This window comes from Podarcis pityusensis (genome assembly GCF_964106645.2).
Source record: "Podarcis pityusensis genome assembly, chromosome: 7".
Lineage (NCBI taxonomy): Eukaryota > Metazoa > Chordata > Lepidosauria > Squamata > Lacertidae > Podarcis > Podarcis pityusensis.
This window is the reverse complement of record NC_138031.1, coordinates 68909822-68928439: the sequence shown is the minus strand read 5'-3', so window position 1 is coordinate 68928439 and position 18618 is coordinate 68909822. Positions and strand designations below refer to the sequence as shown.

Below are 18618 nucleotides of genomic sequence, written 5' to 3'. Positions count from 1 at the left end.
GTGTGTGCACATGTCCTTTCAGGTTCTCCCTCACCCCCCAATAAATTATCTCTCTGTGTCAGATGAGAGTACTCAAACAAACGTTACTTATTAAGTCTGAGGATACTTAAGAGGTTCTCCTTGCCTGAGCTGTTGGGATATGCTATCAGCGGGGGCCTGGAGACACACCACTGAAAAGTTTTTTAAAATGTGAGTGGTAACATTTTGAAAATCACTGTGCAACTTTACTGCCATAAAGGAAAAATATGTAGATTTGGCTTGTTCCCAATGGGAAGATGAACTGCATGGTTTTGTAGAGTTTGAAGGCGTTAAATTTGCCCAGTGGGAAGACCAGTTAAAGAGAGAATTACAGCATTTGAAGCATGAAAAATAAGACTCGGCTGCACATCAGCACCCTCTGATCTCAAGTAAACATTATTAGAGCTTACTGCTGGCTGCATTATTACAGCCGGAGTTGGGCAATATGCATCTTTTTGCAGTAACTTGAATAAACACAAACTGTTTCATTATACTACGCTGCAAATGGTGTGTGTGAGGGGGGGGGAGAGAGAGAGAGAGAGAGACCAAGAAGCATTCTAAATACAAAGCCTGTATTCACTCCATAAGGTATTTCCAAAATAAAATCCCAAATACATTCATTCAGTTATGTCTGTTATTAAAGTGAGGGATGTGCAATTTAAATGGCATTTGGATTTTTATACATTTTCAATATATTGCTGGAAATGTGTAATTTAAATGGCACTTGGATTTACAGAAAGTGGATTTTACAAAGACTTAAAAGTAAAAGTTTATTTTTAATTTGTGAAGAGAGTAGCAATCCATTGAACCCACTCCAACAAACTGGATAAGGCTGAGCCACTGCAAACGGGAATTGAGCAGGAATATCAGTCTCCTAACATTCTGGATTTCTGAGGGGATCTATAGGAGCTACTGGCACTTAGCACCAAGGTGTGCTACACTGCCAATTCCCAGTTTAGATAATGGACAGATAATCAGATAATTGACAGCTACAGAAGGTGGGAAAGGAAATGCAAGCGACTCCAAATCCTTATCTAGCTTGGAACAACACACTTTTTTTGTCTTTGACTGTTCTTTTGCGCAAATCTGGTATACAAACAAACCTTGTATGTCAATAATAATAATAATACTTTTTAAAGGTGCACATGCACAAGTAGATAAATGTTTGTGTATGCCTACAATGACTTTAGGTTTCCTAACTTCTTGTAGTGACACATATTTGTTATATATTATTAATCTGAAGGCTCTTTGGTGCAAATCTGATAGATGGAAAAATATGTGCGTAATTTTTTTGGGGGGGGGGGGGATTTGCATACACACAGATAAACAAATATCTGCATGCATGCCCAAGCTAGACCTCAGGTTTCTGGAAATTTGGTGGGCAGCGAATTTCTGAGGGGAGAGGATAACAGTACGCAGTGCAAAGGCATTGCAGCAAACATCACCCACTGGTGTAGATGGGAAACATTAAGATAGATTCCAGAGGCATGGAAATGAAATTGCTCGTGTTTGTATGAAGGTGTTACAAGAATTTTAAGGTCTTAGATATGTAATAAATGTTCATCAATGTACCAAGCAAACACGTACATAAATGTATAAACCACATGTCTGGAGCAGCACAGGAATACAGTCCTGAAACCATTTTGACTCCCAAACTGACCAAATGTTTCTCTGCAAGGAAGGAGAGGGAACCTTCCCATTGTCTCAGGAATTGGGAAATCACCATTTCAAAGGAATGGCCAGACTACCAGGAAAGGCAATCAGATAAGGCATTATCAGATAACCTGGCAGACAGGAAAAACAACAACATTCAAATTTCTGTTGTAGACCACCTTTTCTGTGATGTAGGTATGATGTTTGTGGGCGTGGTCTTGGGTTACACCCCTTCTGTGATGTATGTATGATGTATGGAGGGGTGGTCTTGAGCTCCAGGGCAGGGAATTTAAAATGTCTATATAAGGGCAGGCACACCTTTGTTCTGGGTCCTCCTCCCTCCTCCTGCTTGTGAGGGGAGCACCCAGTTGCAACAGCTTTAATAAAGATCAGGCTTACTAGCTGCCTTGCTTCTCAATATTCTCTGGTTGGCCTCTGTTATTTTCTCCTACCGATAGGGAACCCACTTAAGGACTCTATACGGGTTCTTGGATACCCCATAAGGGAAGAAGGGCAGATTTTGTTTACAACAAAGGTGCCTAAACACACAGAAACAGCAACCTGTGTACGCATCATTGCCCTTGTGTGGACAGCCTCACTGCCTTCCATACTCCAGCCGAGAAAAAGAACCCAAGTTGGTGCTATGAAATAAACTGTTGTCACGGAATCACACACAAACCCTTTGAACGCTTGACAGTTGAAATGTTCTGGGGATGAACCCTAACATACAGCAGAAGCTGCTCAGAGGTTTCTCAGTGGGAAAGCTTTCTTGAAAAACAGCTCTCCCTCCCCCCCCCCAACACACACACACACACACACTTGCAAAGTTAAACTGTGGGAGAATGTGTGTTCTAGGTCACAGTTTTCAAACTAGGCAAGTTGAAGCTTTAAACATGATATGTTCCCTAAAATATGTCCCAGAAACCTCTCGAGTGCATAAGGGTTGCATGGCAGATGACATACTGAGGATTCTGTTAAGGTAAAAAGTTTGAGAACTATTGATGTTGCTTCAATTAAGTGTGCCTATTTTTTCCTCTCGTCAAATGTTGGAGTGTGTCTTGTTCATACTTTGAAGGTAAAGACCATATATCAGGCGTGAACCTGGGATTCATTGTACTATTTCAAAAGAAACCTAGACAGTTTTAAATAGTGAGGTTAAAAGGATGAAGACCTCAGTAAAACAGAAGCTATTTAAGAAGCCATGCTACTCTTATTTTTTTTATAAAAAAAAACCCACACACAAACACACTTTAGAAATGAGGGCTCAAGGTCACAACTGCAACCAACAGTGAAATACCCAAACCAGAATTTACTCCATCTTCTGAGAGGAAGAAAGTCAGCATAAAAGGCTATAGTTATAGAAAGTTATCAGAGGGGAAATTAGGTTCTATGCAGTGACATGGAAAATGAAATAAAAAAGAAACGGAATGCCGTTCTATAAACAAAAATAAGTCACAAATTGACAACTAGGGTGGGGGAAGCCCCTTTGTGTGCAAACTTCCAGCATTAACTTCCTTCATTTTAAAACTAATTTATGGGTTATCTACTATTGACAACTTACTGGATGAAATAATGTACCTCCTCGTGTGTGCTGTTCCACTCTCTGCTCTCTGAACCCCCCTACTCAGCCAGTTTTGGGGGAAGGAAAGAGAAGGGGGTAGCCCTATCGCACAAATAGAAGTTCTTCCACAGGACCTATCTTGGATGGATTAAGAGGGTTAGGAGAGGATATATTATTTAGTAATTATCCTTCCTCGTTCTCACTCAGAATGGAAATATCAACTTCAGCAAAGTTAAAAGGTTGCATAACCTGAACAATTATGATATCCAAGGATGCTTTAGGCAGACATGGATTATCTTCCCCCGTTTATATTTTCCCTCTCTCAGACTGCTTAGTAAACAAGAAAACCCAAGGTTTACTCGCTTTTCAAAGTCTTGCCAGGATTTAACAGATACAGGGATGAAAATCAGGCAGGCAATAATCCTTAAACATTGCATGTATCAAATAGAGATTGCTCTCTGGAGGAGAGCAAAGAAACATCTTCCCCCATCGCAGGTAGGGAAAAGACTGAGCAGTGAAAGGAAGGAAGAGGTAAGGATTAACCTACTGTCTTTCTGCTATCAGGTTTGCGGGTATGACATCATAGAGTCCCCTCCATACAGGTTCTGAAACTCCATGGTGCCATTACCCCAGTTTGTGACTGTCTAGCAATAGTGTATTTGTGATTTTGGCTGCACATCCTCCCACAACATCCATTGATGGGGTTCATTAGATGAATTTGAAACTTCTAAAGAATGGAGTTAGGGTAAGATATTCAATTAAGAACACAGATTTTTAATATTCCATTATATTAAATGAACACTATAAATCAGTATATAAGGAAAGCTCTTCTTTATCAGTTATAAGCCAAGGCCAATTAAAATTGAGTGCTCCTAAAAACATAATGGCCAGACGCTATTTGACATTTAGTCTTCTTCAGGGGGTCAATAATTATTGTCTTAGACAAAAATAAATACAAATCATAATGGTTAGAACCTTAGGTGGCTCGACAAGCACAAATTGTAGATAGAGCCAATGGGTGCTAAGGGGTGAGATTCTGGCTTTCTCCTGACTTGTATTCGGAATAATGAATTCTAAACAATCCATACCACACTGTTTTATGTGACTGAAGAAAAATGGATCAATTTTGTTTTAAATGGAAGAAAATGGATCAGTTTTGTCTTAAACTATACCTGATGGTACCAAGGAAAGTATGATTTCACTTCAAGACTTCCACCTCTTCACTGTTTTTGTTGAGAACTTGATTATAAGCAAAAGTTTAGATGAAAGTGCCATGATGCGTCATTATTTGGGAGAAGGAAACAAATTTTGAGAATTACATGAAAGAGAGAGAGAGAGAAAAGCCATTTAAGAAACTGTAAATGTTACTTAAAAGTGTGTGTTTGTGTGTGTGTGTGTGTGTGTGTGTGTGTCCCACTATATGATTTATAGTACAGTACTAGGGAATCGTTTTCATTGTGTTGGGCTGCCAATTTTTTCTTCCTGAATAGCTGATTCTTTTCCCATATAATTTTACTGGATTTGATGGTGCACAATTCCCAAAATAACAACGAACTGTTGTGCCATCGATTTGTTTCGCTCTGTATAAAAGTTACAAGATGTTTTACACTATATCACTTATTTACCTGAGTCTTGACTGATAATATTTTCATCTATAGCAGGAGACAAATAGCTTTGTCCCAGTGATCTTGCAGTGCTCTGTTGTTGATTTTTTATCTCCATTGAACATTTTTCTCCTCCTTCCTTTCATTAATCATTTATAAACCTGCTGCGGTGAATCTACAAAGTCAGTCAGGCATCCTCAGCAAAAAAAAAAAAAAAAGTACGAAAGAAGAAATGATTTGTGTGCATGTATGTACATCCGTTGTGTGTATCTGTGTACTCAACTTTTGCTCTGAATTTTTTTCCTTGCAAAATACTTCACAAGCAAAATCTATAGTTTTCAAGCAATGCATATTTATTCACAACATACCTTCCTTTTCCCCCCTAAGAGGTTGGCATCCAGAAGAAATACATAGAAACACCCACTATAATATTACAGTGGTACCTCGGGTTAAGTACTTAATTCGTTCCGGAGGTCCGTTCTTAACCTGAAACTGTTCTTAACCTGAAGACCACTTTAGCTAATGGGGCCTCCCGCTGCCGCTGCGCCGCCGCTGCACGATTTCCGTTCTCATCCTGAAGCAAAGTTCTTAACCCGAGGTACTATTTCTGGGTTAGCGGAGTCTGTAACCTGAAGCGTATGTAACCTGAAGAATATGTAACCCGAGGTACCACTGTACTCCAACTTTGCAGGAAAATATCTAAGACACAAATGCTTAGGACTATAGTATAAGAGATCTCTTAGGACAGAGCTAAGGCAAACAAGGCTTTAGGATGCATATTTTGAGGAGAAGAAACTGACATCTGAATGGTACAGAGTACTGAATATTAAAGTCTTAGATTCCTGGCATAGTGATGAAGGTCTATTTGCTGCATCCCCCCCCCCCCTGCAACAAAATGTCCAAAATTATTTTTAAAAATGTGACTGAAAACCAAAAAGCAACTGCATGTATATATTATCCCATGCTTCCCAAAGATACGTTACCGTTTATGGTGTTATTGTTGCTGTTTTTTCAGGGTTGTTTCCCTCCCCCACCCTTGCTTCCACAAGACGTTGTCATTATTCAACTGCTACTCCAGAATGATGCACTACTACAAAAATCTGCTTTTAATTAGACCACCAAGGAAGTCTCACTTTTGTGAAAGTTCAGTAATGGATCCTCAGCAGTTTCTCGTGTCTTGCAAGCAATGTCCTGGCATCGACAGGGTGGGGGCATGGACTCGGAGGCGTCTGCTTGGTGCCGTGTCCCTGTGACCAGTGCGAGCTGTCAGTCAGCGCGCTCAGTTCAGATGAGAGAGATGTCAGAGAGAGGCGATGGTGCCGAGACCATGGCAGCAATCATTAGCAGCGGACGCCATTTCATCACAATAACCAGGTTTGCCATAGCTCAGGCAGACGCATAGTTCCTCTGCTAAGATGAGAAGTCCGGAAGGCTGGGCGTTCAAAACGATTGGGACAGGGAGCGAATCAAAATCAAAATCAAAACTCAGGCAACCACTGCGGAAAAGGCCAATTCTTATCAGCTGTTCCCAGTGATGGCCAGCTGGCACAGTTCAGGGACAGGAGGTGCTTGATGTAGCTGTTTTTTGTGAATTTGTACTAATGTTTACATGTAGAACACCTGAGCATGGACTAAGTTTGTTTGACCTCTGTGGATTATTTTGAGTACTTAATTGTGCATCTATGGATTGCTATTACTTTGGATCCAAACATTGTTTACATTAATGTATGAGTTTGTTTGTTTGTTTGTTTTTAAATGATATTTATTAAAGTTTTAAAAAATACAAAAAATACAGAATACAGAAAAAAGAGTAAAGTTTTTAAAATATAACAAAAAAGTAAAGAATAAAAAAGAAACATACAAAATAAAACAGTTAAAAAGACATTGATTTTCCAAACCTATCTTCCCTACACTTATTTCCCCGGACCTCCTCATACCTCCCTTTTTTGTATTCCAGTTCAGTTTGTTAGTTCAGCAAATCCTTACCATTAAACTTTTACCCAATTGTAAACCTTTTTTCATATCTCTTAAAGCATTACAGCTAAAAACCTCTTAGTTTCTATCCAACATCCTTCTAAGATTCCTTAATTTTACAATATTTCTGTAAATAGTCTTTAAATTTCTTCCAGTCTTCTTTCACCGACTCTTCTCCCTGGTCTCAGATTCTGCCAGTCATTTCCGCCAATTCCATGTACTCAATCACCTTCATCTGCCATTCTTCCAGAGTGGGTAGATCTTGTGTCTTCCAATACTTTGCGATGAGTATTCTTGCTGCTGTTATAGCATACATAAAAAAGGTTCTGTCCTTCTTTGGCACCAATTGGCTGACAATGCCCAGAAGAAAGGCCTCTGGTTTCTTCAGAAAGGTATATTTAAATACCTTTTTCATTTCATTATAGATCATGTATGAGTTTGTATTAATGTATGAGTTTGTATTAATGTTTACATGTATATCATCTGAACATGGATTAAGTTTGTTTTATTTTTGCTGTGCCATATGGGTCAATTTAAGAAAGATATTCTGTACTTTGTGGATTGCCAACACCTGTAACCCAATCAATATTGTGCTTGTCCATATAACCCTACTTTGTAACAGTTGCTGCTTACCACAGCTACTACTATGCCATAAGATCCACCGTCTTGTAATATCACATATGGTATATACAGTGGTACCTCAGGTTATATACACTTCAGGTCACATATGCTTCAGGTTACATATGCTTCAGGTTACAGACTCCGCTAACCCAGAAATAGTGCTTCAGGTTAAGAACTTTGCTTCAGGATGAGAACAGAAATCGTGCTCCAGTGGCACGGCGGCAGCAGGAGGCCCCATTAGCTAAAGTGGTGCTTCAGGTTAAAAACAGTTTCAGGTTAAGTACCGACCTCCAGAACGAATAAGTACTTAACCTGAGGTACCACTGTACAGTTATTTATTGTTTGATATTTTTGCTGTAAAATGTGTGAGATCATGATATTGTATTTATTTGCATTACTTAGTGCTTTAACTACTGATGAAGCCCAGGATGGCGAAACAAGACCAATATTCCGGAAATCCTTGTCTAGACTCTGTGAAAGGATTTTGTGGAACTGTAACAACTTTTCATGTGGATTGTTTGGACTTTATGAACAGACAGGTGGGATAGACACCTTTACACGGATGGACCTTATGCATGAACTGACTAGAGAATGATGTGATCCACTGGGTCTTCTGCTTTGTTCGTTTGTTGAACTTTATGAGTTACTTCTGTTGAAATTTACAATTGGATACAATGAATAGCATACCTCATTTATCTAAGAACACAGCCGGTTACGTCTTGTGTGTTTGTTGATGGAGCTGGGCCTTCAGCAAGGCTGAAGAAATAAGCCCTGCTTTCCATCTCTGCCACTGAGGCAGTCTGATGGGATGGCTGCCCCAGAGGTGACAGCTGAGGGAAAGGAGGCCTGATGGAGCTGGTCTGTCACAGCAGAGACAATGGAGTGACCTCTGCTTCCCAGCTCTCCCACTGCCGGAATGATTGGCCCCAGAGGAACAGATGTAAATAAGAACTTAGGTGTATGGAAAGGATCTGCTTAGCAAGTGGAAAGTTGAGTGTTACCGTATTTGTTCAGGATGTATTTTATTTCTTTATTTCTTTATTTATCAAAATCATATGTCAGGGAACTGCCATCAGTGCCGGAGGGAGAGAGCAAAATCCAAAGGGATTCTAGAGAGCGTCCCGGGATTGGGAGAGGCAGCCCATCTTCTGTGGAAGAGAATCAGTGTGGCACCAGTGGAGAAGGGGGGCAGATGGGGGAAGCGGCGAGGCAGTCCCATGACTCCTTGCCGGGGACCAGCGGGGAGAGTAGAGGTCCTCCGCTGCCTATGCCCTCCTTGCGCAGAAGGCTTTCGCGCAGAGAAAGTAGGAGGAGACTAGGCATCAAAGAGCTTCTTTGCTGGAAGAAGTTTAAGAAACGCCCACTGACGGATTCTGCCAGCGATTGAGACAGCCATGGGTGAGTGGCTGTCCGGACAGAAAAGGTTCACTCAGGCAATCCAGCCAGGTGTTTGCACCGGCTTACACACGAGCAACCCCTAGAACCACTACATCATATACCACCCTTTGTCCGAAGATCTCAGGGTGGTTCGCGGCATCAAGTAGAGAATAAAACCACAAAGTGCATAATAAAGTCAAGAAACAAAACAAAACAAACCCAAGAACTCTCCCTACTCCCACAAACAGGACACAGATTGTTAATCAGCCCAAGGCCTGGTTGAAGAGGAATGTTTTTGCCTGGCACCTAAATATATTTAATGAAGGCACCAGGTGAGCCTCTCTGGGGAGAGCATTCCACAAATGGGGAGCCACTGCAGAAAAGGCCTGTTCTTACATTGTCACCCTTCGGACCTCTTGCAGAAGAGGCACATAAAGAACGGCCTCAGATGATGATTGCAGAGTCCGGGTCAGTTTATATGCGGAGAGGTGGTTTTTGAGGTATTGCAGTCCTGAGCTATTTAAGGCTTTATAGATCAAAACCAGCATTTTGAATTGGACCCTGAAACCAATTGACAGCCAGTGCAGTCGAGTCAAGATTGGCGTTATATGCTGAAAACGTCTTACCCCAATGAGCAACCTGTCCGCCAAATTCTGCAGCAGCTGAAGTCTGAATGTATAACACATCATAATAATCTAACCTAGAGGTTCCCAGAGCGTAGACAACATATAGCTCTATATGTGTCTGAAACCTGCTTTGATGTTCAGTGAGTATATCCTTCCAGAATACAAAGGACTGCAGGGTAATTGCTATACCCATCACTCTATTCTGCTAGAGGACAGGATCCTGTCAATCTCATAGAGATGGCACAGAAACGAGCAAGTTTGTCCAAATAAGCAGGAACAAAGCATGGGTCAGCTTTGGTCTAGGAGTCTTAGTAGTGGGGAGCACTCAACATACCAAGAGGAAAGAGGCGAGATGAGAGCTTTTCAGAGAAAAGTATTTTATTGATAAAAGTAAAATAAAAGGTAGATTTCAAGTCTGTTGTCGAAGGCTGTCCCAGAAGAAGAGGAAGGCGAGATCTGATCAAGATGGAGAGAAGAAAGTGAAAAAGCGAAGGTGAATACTGATCTTAGTCTGACGAGAAGCATTTCAAAGAGAGCAGCAGAAGAGATTCTCAATGCCAGGATATAATCGAAATTCATGGGTGAAACTGAAATTCTGAGACCGTTGAGAAACTTTACTGGGCAGGACTGGGCAAAGACAGGGTGCAAAAGCAGAAATATCAGATTTCCATTTAAAGTCCTAGAAAACAAAATCAGTCTGGCAACTGAATGGGAATTTCTGGGTGAACAAAGAGGACAGGTGACCTTCTCTGCGTATTACAGAGAAGGTCAGGGCCGGATTTAGGTTTGATGAGGCCCTAAGCTACTGAAGGTAATGGGGCCCTTTATATGTCCAGCTGTCCTTTGTCAACAACAAATTGTCGCTGTTTTTTGTGTTGAATATATGCTATATAGTAATTTATGGACCTAATAGGTATCTAAAGCCATTTGCACATATCAAATAGGAGCCTACACAACACAAAACACTGTTGCTGTATGTAGGTTTTATTTTATTTGTTTTTTACCTTATATTTTAGAAATGTATAGTTTTTTTCCCCTTCAATTTTTTAGGAGCCCCCAAGAGAGTGAGGCCCTAAGCTATAGCTTGTTTAGCTTATATGTAAATTTGGCACTGGAGAAAGTCTATAATAGAGAATAGTTGACATTGGGTGGATGTGTTTCATTAGCCTGTTGGAAGATGACACTCACAGCTCTCAATTAATGAGTGGCAATCTGTTGTTCTGATTGCATTAGGATGAGTGGAGAGTTTGACTACTTCTCTCCTTTTCCTGAGACTCAAAAGACCCGGATGTTCTCTTGTCCATGTGACTAGAAAGTGACGACTTTTCCTGCAAACATAGCCTGCCCTAGACAGTCAGCCACTGTCAGCTAACCATCCAAGGCAAGATGATGCCTTTGAGACAAGGCAGGGAGAGGACATAACGTAGATGCTCTCCATTAATATGCATATAAGCATATATATATATTAAACTGCATTATTTTTTATCGGTCTGTAAGGATCGTTGACGTAATCCGTAAACAGAAACATCCCTAATTAACAAAGGAAAAAAAGATTTATGTTTTTACTTAATTTTTCTCTGACTAAGTCTTTGGGCATATGACTTATTTAAGAATATGCTACAATGACATAACTGTAGAGACCATATGCTGGGGCAGAGCTGTGGGATGTTAGCATCCAAAATACATAAGTAAAGGGTTAACATTTGAAAGGGCTGTAGAATCCTGTAATGTCATACATTCTGCGGCTGTTATTTCAGTTGGTTCAGTTATTAACAGTCTTGTGAGTCTTAACTGTTAGAGCAGCAGGTCTGTTGTCTTGTGCGGCGGTCTGCGTCAGAGTCAGAGTATCTGTCAGTCTGTAAATGTTATTTAGTCTGTAACAGTTTCATGGCACTCGTCACGGTCCTCCGTGTGCCAGAAGCGATTTAGTCATGCTGGCCACATAACCCGGAGAACTGCCTGTGGACGAACACTGACTCCCTCGGCCTGAAAACGGGATGAGCTCCGCAACCCCATAGTCACCTTTGACTGGACTTAACTGTCCAGGGGTCATTTACCTATATCTTTACCTTTACCTCATCTATGTAAAACGTATTGGCAACTTAAGAAACATCCACCTGCATTGTATATTTAATCTGCAACTGCAAACAGGTAAAAAGAAAAAGAAAAAAGATAAAGGACCCCTGGATGGCTATATCCAGTCAAAGGAGACTATGAGGTTGCAGCGCTCATCTCACTTTTCAGGCCAAGGGAGCCAGCATTTGTCCACAGACAGTTTTCAAGGTCATGTGGCCAGCAGGACTAAACAGCTACTGGTGCATGGAGGACCATGACGAGTGCCAGAGCACACGGAAACACAGCGGTACCTATTTACTTGCACTGGCATGCTTTCAAACTGCTAGGTTGGCAGGAGCAGGGACCAAGCAACGGGAGCTCACCCCATCATGGGGATTTGAACTGCCAACCTTCCAATCGGCAAGCCCAAGAGGCTCAGTGGTTTAGACCACAGTGCCACCTGCAAGTACACTAAGGACTCAGACTAGTAAAGGAAAAAGCATTTTATGTGCGTTTTATATGTGATATAACACTGTGGCATCAGATGGCGCTGTGGAGTTGCATTTTTGCCAACACGGTTTCTCATTATAAAGGTTACAACGCATTTTTCTGAAGCACTTCTTGGATGTGTCTAGATCCAGCCTAAGGAAAAGCTGTATGTTCTTGAAACGACAGTTTCTAGCAGTGTTTTTATAGGAAGGAAAAGAGAAACTAAAGCAGGCATAGGCAAACTTGGCCCTCCAGATGTTTTGGGACTACAACTCCCACGATCCTTAGCTAACAGGACCAGTGGTCAGGGGTGATGGGAATTGTGGTCCCAAAACATCTGGAGGGCCGAGTTTGCCTATGCCTGAACTAAAGGGTCAAATGACCCAGGGCTTTGCAAATGGGAATTAAGTCTAATTCCCACAACAGCTTAGCCAGTGATAGGCCCCCTCACCCAGCCACCCAGAATCTCTTCTGGGTGAGGGGATGAGCTTGGAGGGGACTCGTGTCACCATTGATGACGGCAGCTGCTGTAAGAGGCTGATGACCAGCTCTTTCCCCCGGGATTAATATGCAGATTGGATCCACTATGCCAGTCTCCCCAATGCCTGATGAGAGGCCAGACATGAGACTGCTCTACTCCCCACTCTTCACCCCTGCAGATCCTACCTGCATGCAGATTCTACATGCAGCTCGGATCCCCTCCTCCACTTCACTGCCTACCAGCCCTTGCTTCCCCCAGGTGACCCGCATAAATTGGTTCAATGGGATGTGCCTGGGGCCCCGTTCAATGTCCTCCACCTTGACGCATCCCTTTTGTTGACTTTGCTAATACCGCAGGGCTACCAGGAAGCCAAAGGCGGTACAGCTCTCAGCAATTAGCAGCGAATGGTGATGGCTTCACCTTAGCAACACTTAAAACTCCTGTGTTTTTATGTACTGCCCTGAGGTGGTTCTCTGAGAGCCACTTACATTTTACATTAATGTCACTTCTAGGAAGGAAACAATGATCTAAAATGTTGTAACGCTTCGTTCCGCCCTAAGGTTCAGTGGCGTCCCATGATCACCTGGGATATTTAAGGGCAAGACAGGATTGTAGCCAAAGGCATCCAAGCACTGCACTCGAAAAAGCCCCCCTTGCTTACCTTTCAATAAAAATAGGGGACACCTTCAAAGATGCTCCACCAAGCATCTTCATCCTTGTTCTCTTGATGTGGGCTAGAGCTGATACTGAGTATTCTGTGGGATTACACGCATCTCCAGGTCGGCTAAGCTTGATGAACTGGCACAGTGCGGATGGCAAAAGCAGTGACTGTATGTCCCAGAATCGTGACTGTAGCTATTAGCTCTTTGTGTTGGGAGCTTTCTCTTTTCATTACGTTTGAATATCGTAACTGAGATTGATTACCCTAAAGTGGGCTGAGGTTGATGAGATTACTCTGACATATAGAACAAATGTCGAGTCAGAGAAAGAGGATGAAAAATTGGATTGATAAAGTTGGATTGGTAGCTTGTTGCGGCAGTAATTGAAGTGCCTTGTTGTTGCTGTATTGTGATGGGCTTGGATAAAATATGGGCCCTCTTGTCTAGATCACACTTTTGAACAATAGCAAACTAAAAATAAAAAAGAGGCACATAGACGCCTTCATTCCAGTATTTGTTAAGGACACGTTCTAGTCTTGGCTGTCAATGTAGATTCTTGAAAGGCTGTAATAAAAAAATATCTTCATTGTGTTTTGACAGCAGGAAAGCAGGTTGTCTCACCCCTTCAGAAAAGCAAGATGTATCATCTATATACATCCATGCTATTTTCAGATTCTCACATGTGAAAAATCAGTTTATGTTAACAGTGAATCTTCTGCATGTATACTCAGAAGTTAAGCCTCAATGAAACTAACAGCACTCATGCCCAAGTAAATACCTGCATAGGAATGTACCGTAAGCATTTTAAAATGCCACTGTACATAGTATATTATGAGTGTCAAGGGGAAGGGGCAAACAGGAACACATTCAGCTGTCTTATTAGTCCCTGTCTACAATCTGATGCCTGCAAACTAAAATAATTGTGGATGTTGAAGCATGAGTTTGGCCAAGATGTGTTTTTGTGGTCACCAGTTTCAAAAGCACTGAAGTTTGCAGTGGAACATTTAAGACAAACAAGCAGCTCTGTTGACAGTTCTGTGGTACTAACATGTCACCCCCTCTTTTGTTCCCTGGCCACAACGCAACAAATTTCTATGGCCACCATGGATCCCCCTAATGCAGAGAGGCCACCCTGTGACTGAGACCTTTCAACCACCCCTTAACCAGAGGGGAGCCTCATTTCAAAGTGTGCTCAATAAAAGACCAAACTTTCACAACTGTCAGCTCTAGCTCTCATTTATTCAGGGGTGACAGCAGCCGTGGAGCCCATATTTACACCCCTGGAGGTCAGCCTGCAGTAGCTCTCACCACTGTCTGTGGACCACAGCTCCCAGAAACCCCCAGGAGCAGTCCTTTTGCATCTACACAATACAATACAATAATCTTTATTGTCATTGTCTCATACAGAACAACGAAACTGAAAAAATCTACATCAGACATTCAAAAACCAACAAACCTGCTATCCCAGCTATCCCAGCCTGGTTAACCCCCTAAAAACTCTGATACCCCATAATGAAATACAATATACTCCCACAGAGACTACCTTACACTGCGTTTAAAACCAAAATCACATTCGGATAAGAACTGTTTCTCGGGCAGCTAGTCCTAGTCTTTATAACCCTGTACCTTCTTCCAGAAGGCAGAAGCTGAAAGAGATCATTTCCGGGGTGAGCACTATCTCTGCAGTTTTCTTATGACACCTGGAAGCATAGATTTGATCCAAAGTGGGAAGAGTGCACCCAATTATTCTCTCTGCAGTCTTTACAACCCTGGACATCTGTGCTGCATGGTTTTCTTTGGAGGTGACAGGAGCAGCCCCTGTGTATGTCTGACATGCTTGCAAGTTGCACAGTGTGGGTGTGGTGTGTGGCACAAGGTGAGCTATAGTGTTCCGCGTGCCTTGTTTGTGGCTGTGTGGTTGGTGGAGCATGTGGTGCGTGCCTGGGGAATGTGATGTTCAATGTGTGCTGGTTGGATTGCCATGCTGAGCCCTGCTTGGGATGCCATCTGTGCTCTGTCCCCTGTTTGTTTGCATCCCTGGACCGGCATTTCCGAGTTGCTTCTCGTGAGCTATCTCTGTGCAACCTTGCAGTTTGTACACACCTGGTGCCAACAGGTAGGGATGCTGGCTGAGATGGTTCTGTGGTTTGAGGGCTTGTCTTCCATTTCTGGGATGTGATCCATGAGAGGCAGTCAAGTTCAACATTCTTTGTAATGCTAGAGGGGACATGCGAGGGAATGTTTGGTCCAGCCAGTCGAAACTTCCTGTTCCTCTGGATGGAGCATCGTTCCTTTTGCATGTGATAGAAGGTGGGTATGACCTAACCTGTCCAGGTAACGCAGCACCCTTCCTTCTTTTTGACTTCCTTCTTCGTTTGACCAGCTTTTAACTAGGACTGCTCTGCTAGCTCTCAGCTAGCAGAAGCACTGGGATTATTCCCCCACATGGGGTAGATCCACATGTATGTATTTGTAACTAAGTCTACCTTCAGGAATCCAACTGTGATTGAACTTCTTTTACTGATTTTGAATCTGATTGTGGTGTCTTTATTCTTTTAAGAGGGATTCAAGGGAACTTACCAGGAACGTACAATTCAATCTGAGACAGACTGACTTGTATAATAATGAGAGGCTCACACGAACCTGCAACCAGCTATCTGCTGTGCATGTAAAAAGGGGAATGTAACTCTGCTAAGAAAAGGAACTTGCTAGCACAAGTTAGGAAGGATATTCATAAACAATATAACCTCTCCTGCCACCCTGAACCTTCCCTTCACCATTTGCCCTTCCCAGAGCTTCCTGAAAGGACCTACTTCACGTTGGCTTAACTTAAGCTGGTGTAACTTGCATCACCTTCCTGTGTTTAGACACTCAGCTACATTGGCAGAGAAAAAAATGCTTTATATGCATTATAACACTGTGACACCAGATGGTGCTGTGGAGTCCTGCCTTTTGCCAATGGGCTTTCCCTTTATGAAGTTTACAACACGTTTAACTGATGTGTCTACATCCAGCCCAGGATTACATTGTTAGGAAGAAAGGAAGAGAAAGAGAGGGTTGAAGAAATATTGGTGACTATGAGTGCAGCAAAAGGTCAAACTTAAACATTTTAGGCATTTTATTAACCCTTAACTTCACAGCTCTCTGAGAGACCAACCTTCCCAGCTTTTCTCAAGAATCATTCAAACATCATCCAGGTAGCTATATTTTCCCTATTTCTTTTAGACCAGTGTTTTCCAAAGTGGGTGATACCGCCGGAGGGGGCACTGGAACGATCCAGGGGGGCAGTAGTAGACTCAGGTGTAATTAGAGGGGTTGGGGGCAGGTTGGTGGAAGCATAAAGAAAGAAGAGACTTTTGAAAAACCGTTCATACATGTTTCATCTGTTGTTTATGCTTACTGATGTAACAGAGTTAAAGGCATCGTGGTTACTTTACTTTTCAAATAACACACAAAATGCCAGATATAACTGATCAATGGTTTCCAGGGGGGCTCTGAGCAATTTTCTTTTCTGAAAAGGGGGCAGTGGGCCAAATAAATTTGGGAACCTCTGTTTTGGATAGATGCCCAATACGCTGTTTGGATACTGCAAGTGATATGTGTAGTCAGCCTAAGTCCTGAAACAAACGTGAAGAAACAATTTGGAAATGCTGTTTTTATTTATGCCTCTGTTTGGACTCTCACTGGCCGTAGGACAATGGACCACTGTCTTCTGTCTGTTTAGTCCAATAGGGCTTGTGTCTGAAAATGCACCAGTATAATAGAACAGTTTGAACTACTAACAATCCAATTTCTCCTGGAACTTGTTCAAATCAAGTATACTCCATGCAAAGTTAAGTAGGTGTGGTTGTCTTGAATTTAACAGTAAGTAGATAATCACTGTGTGTCAGGGTGTTTAGGTTGTGAATAGTTAAGCTATGTGTGCCAATTGTGTCTAGACCAAACTTTTAAATTACACAGCGCTGTGTGCCCTGTCGCTTTACTTTGTGTAAAGAAATATGTTTCACTAGCAATTGGTGGAACTTGTGGTGCTCTTGTGCAACATAATTCATGCTTTCACTGATTGCCTTCATTCTCTCTCTTTATAATACCCCCCATTCTTCTCTTTGTATTGAGGGCATGTAAGAATCACTGCAGCAAATCTGCAAACGGAGTATTCCAAGGAAAATCACTGCCCATTTGTCTTAGAAAGAGTACAAAAAGTACAAGCTGTGGGCAATCGCTGCTCTGCTCTGCTGTGCATTGTGCCAATGTTAGTACAAGCTACCAAATTCCCCTCCCCAAAACGCCTGTGGGACCAATGTAAAATAAAGAAAACAATGTATTTATTCATTTCCAGTCTTGTGAGAGGTTGATATTCAGAACCAAAGATGGGGTATCTTGAACCTGGTATGGGAAAAGAATTTGGCATCGCAGGGATCTCTTCCTTCCCTCTTTAAAGGAAGAATACTCTTCTAGTCCACATGGTTGCAGAAATAAATCATAAATGTGCGAACAGTTTCCTCGGAAAGGTCAGAACAGGGACTTTGGAAGAGGCTTCCACTGCGCAGGAATAAAGAGCGCATTTGTTCTGCGTGGTCCCCTATCCCTTCTAGAGGAGCTTAATTCATGACTTCATGCTGTCCCAATTCTCCAGAACCCCTTTCGTTTCTTTTCCTCCACCAGAAAAATTGTCCCAGCGTTTTGAGTTCCAAGAAAATCCAATATTTCATTTATAATCAGCTAGGCAAACTTTATTTATCCATGCACGGCATGTGCAATTTATTTTAACCTGCAAAACTGTACCACAGGGCAAATGCAGCCTTGTTCATATCTTCCATCAGGGCCGGCCCACCCATGAGGCAAAGTGAAGCAACCGTCTCGGGTGGCAAGATCCCCTCTTTTTCCATGATATAGATCTTCACTCTTGGCAGGGAAGGCAGTGCCATCTTGGGTCAACCCTGCCTTGCACCCTACTTTCCTGTGTCCTTTGCTGCATTTTAAACATGTCTGCCTGATATCCACGGAAAGGACACAACTTCCTTCTGCTCACACACAAACCTGTCAGCTGCAGTATGAAAATGTTATACACAGTCAATCTGTTACCTTTGTTGTTATTATTACCTGCATATATGTGTGTACCTATAATCTCCCGTACAGTCTGAGTCATTGGACTGAAGCCAATTCTCTTCACAACAGGTGCAGTGAAAGAGGCCTGGAAATGTTTCAACAGCGGGCGTGAAGAACAGCAAACACGCCAGTCATTATCAGCCAAGAAATTTTGTTTTAGGAAAATTAAAACTGTACACTCTGGCAATCTGTCTATAAGTGGCCTGCATTTGTGTCTTCCCACATCACAGAGGCACCTGTCCTATGCCTAGTCATGTACTTAAATTACCTTTGAGTTAAGCGTCATTGGATTTTAAGTCTCTTAGTAACCTGCCTCGGGACGTTATGATAAATGATAGATTAGAAATGCATTAAGTAAAATCAGTCACAAGGAAAGGTGTTTTGTTTTTTG

General features: G+C 42.1%; 1 long non-coding RNA gene across 1 annotated transcript; it reads left to right on the top strand.

The window, feature by feature from the left end:
- The first annotated feature begins 15354 nt into the window (after positions 1 to 15354).
- Positions 15355 to 18414, top strand: LOC308482129. The gene is made up of 2 exons (XR_013989066.1): positions 15355 to 16315; positions 16843 to 18414. It is a non-coding gene; the product is annotated as an uncharacterized lncRNA (long non-coding RNA).
- Positions 18415 to 18618: the final 204 nt, after the last annotated feature.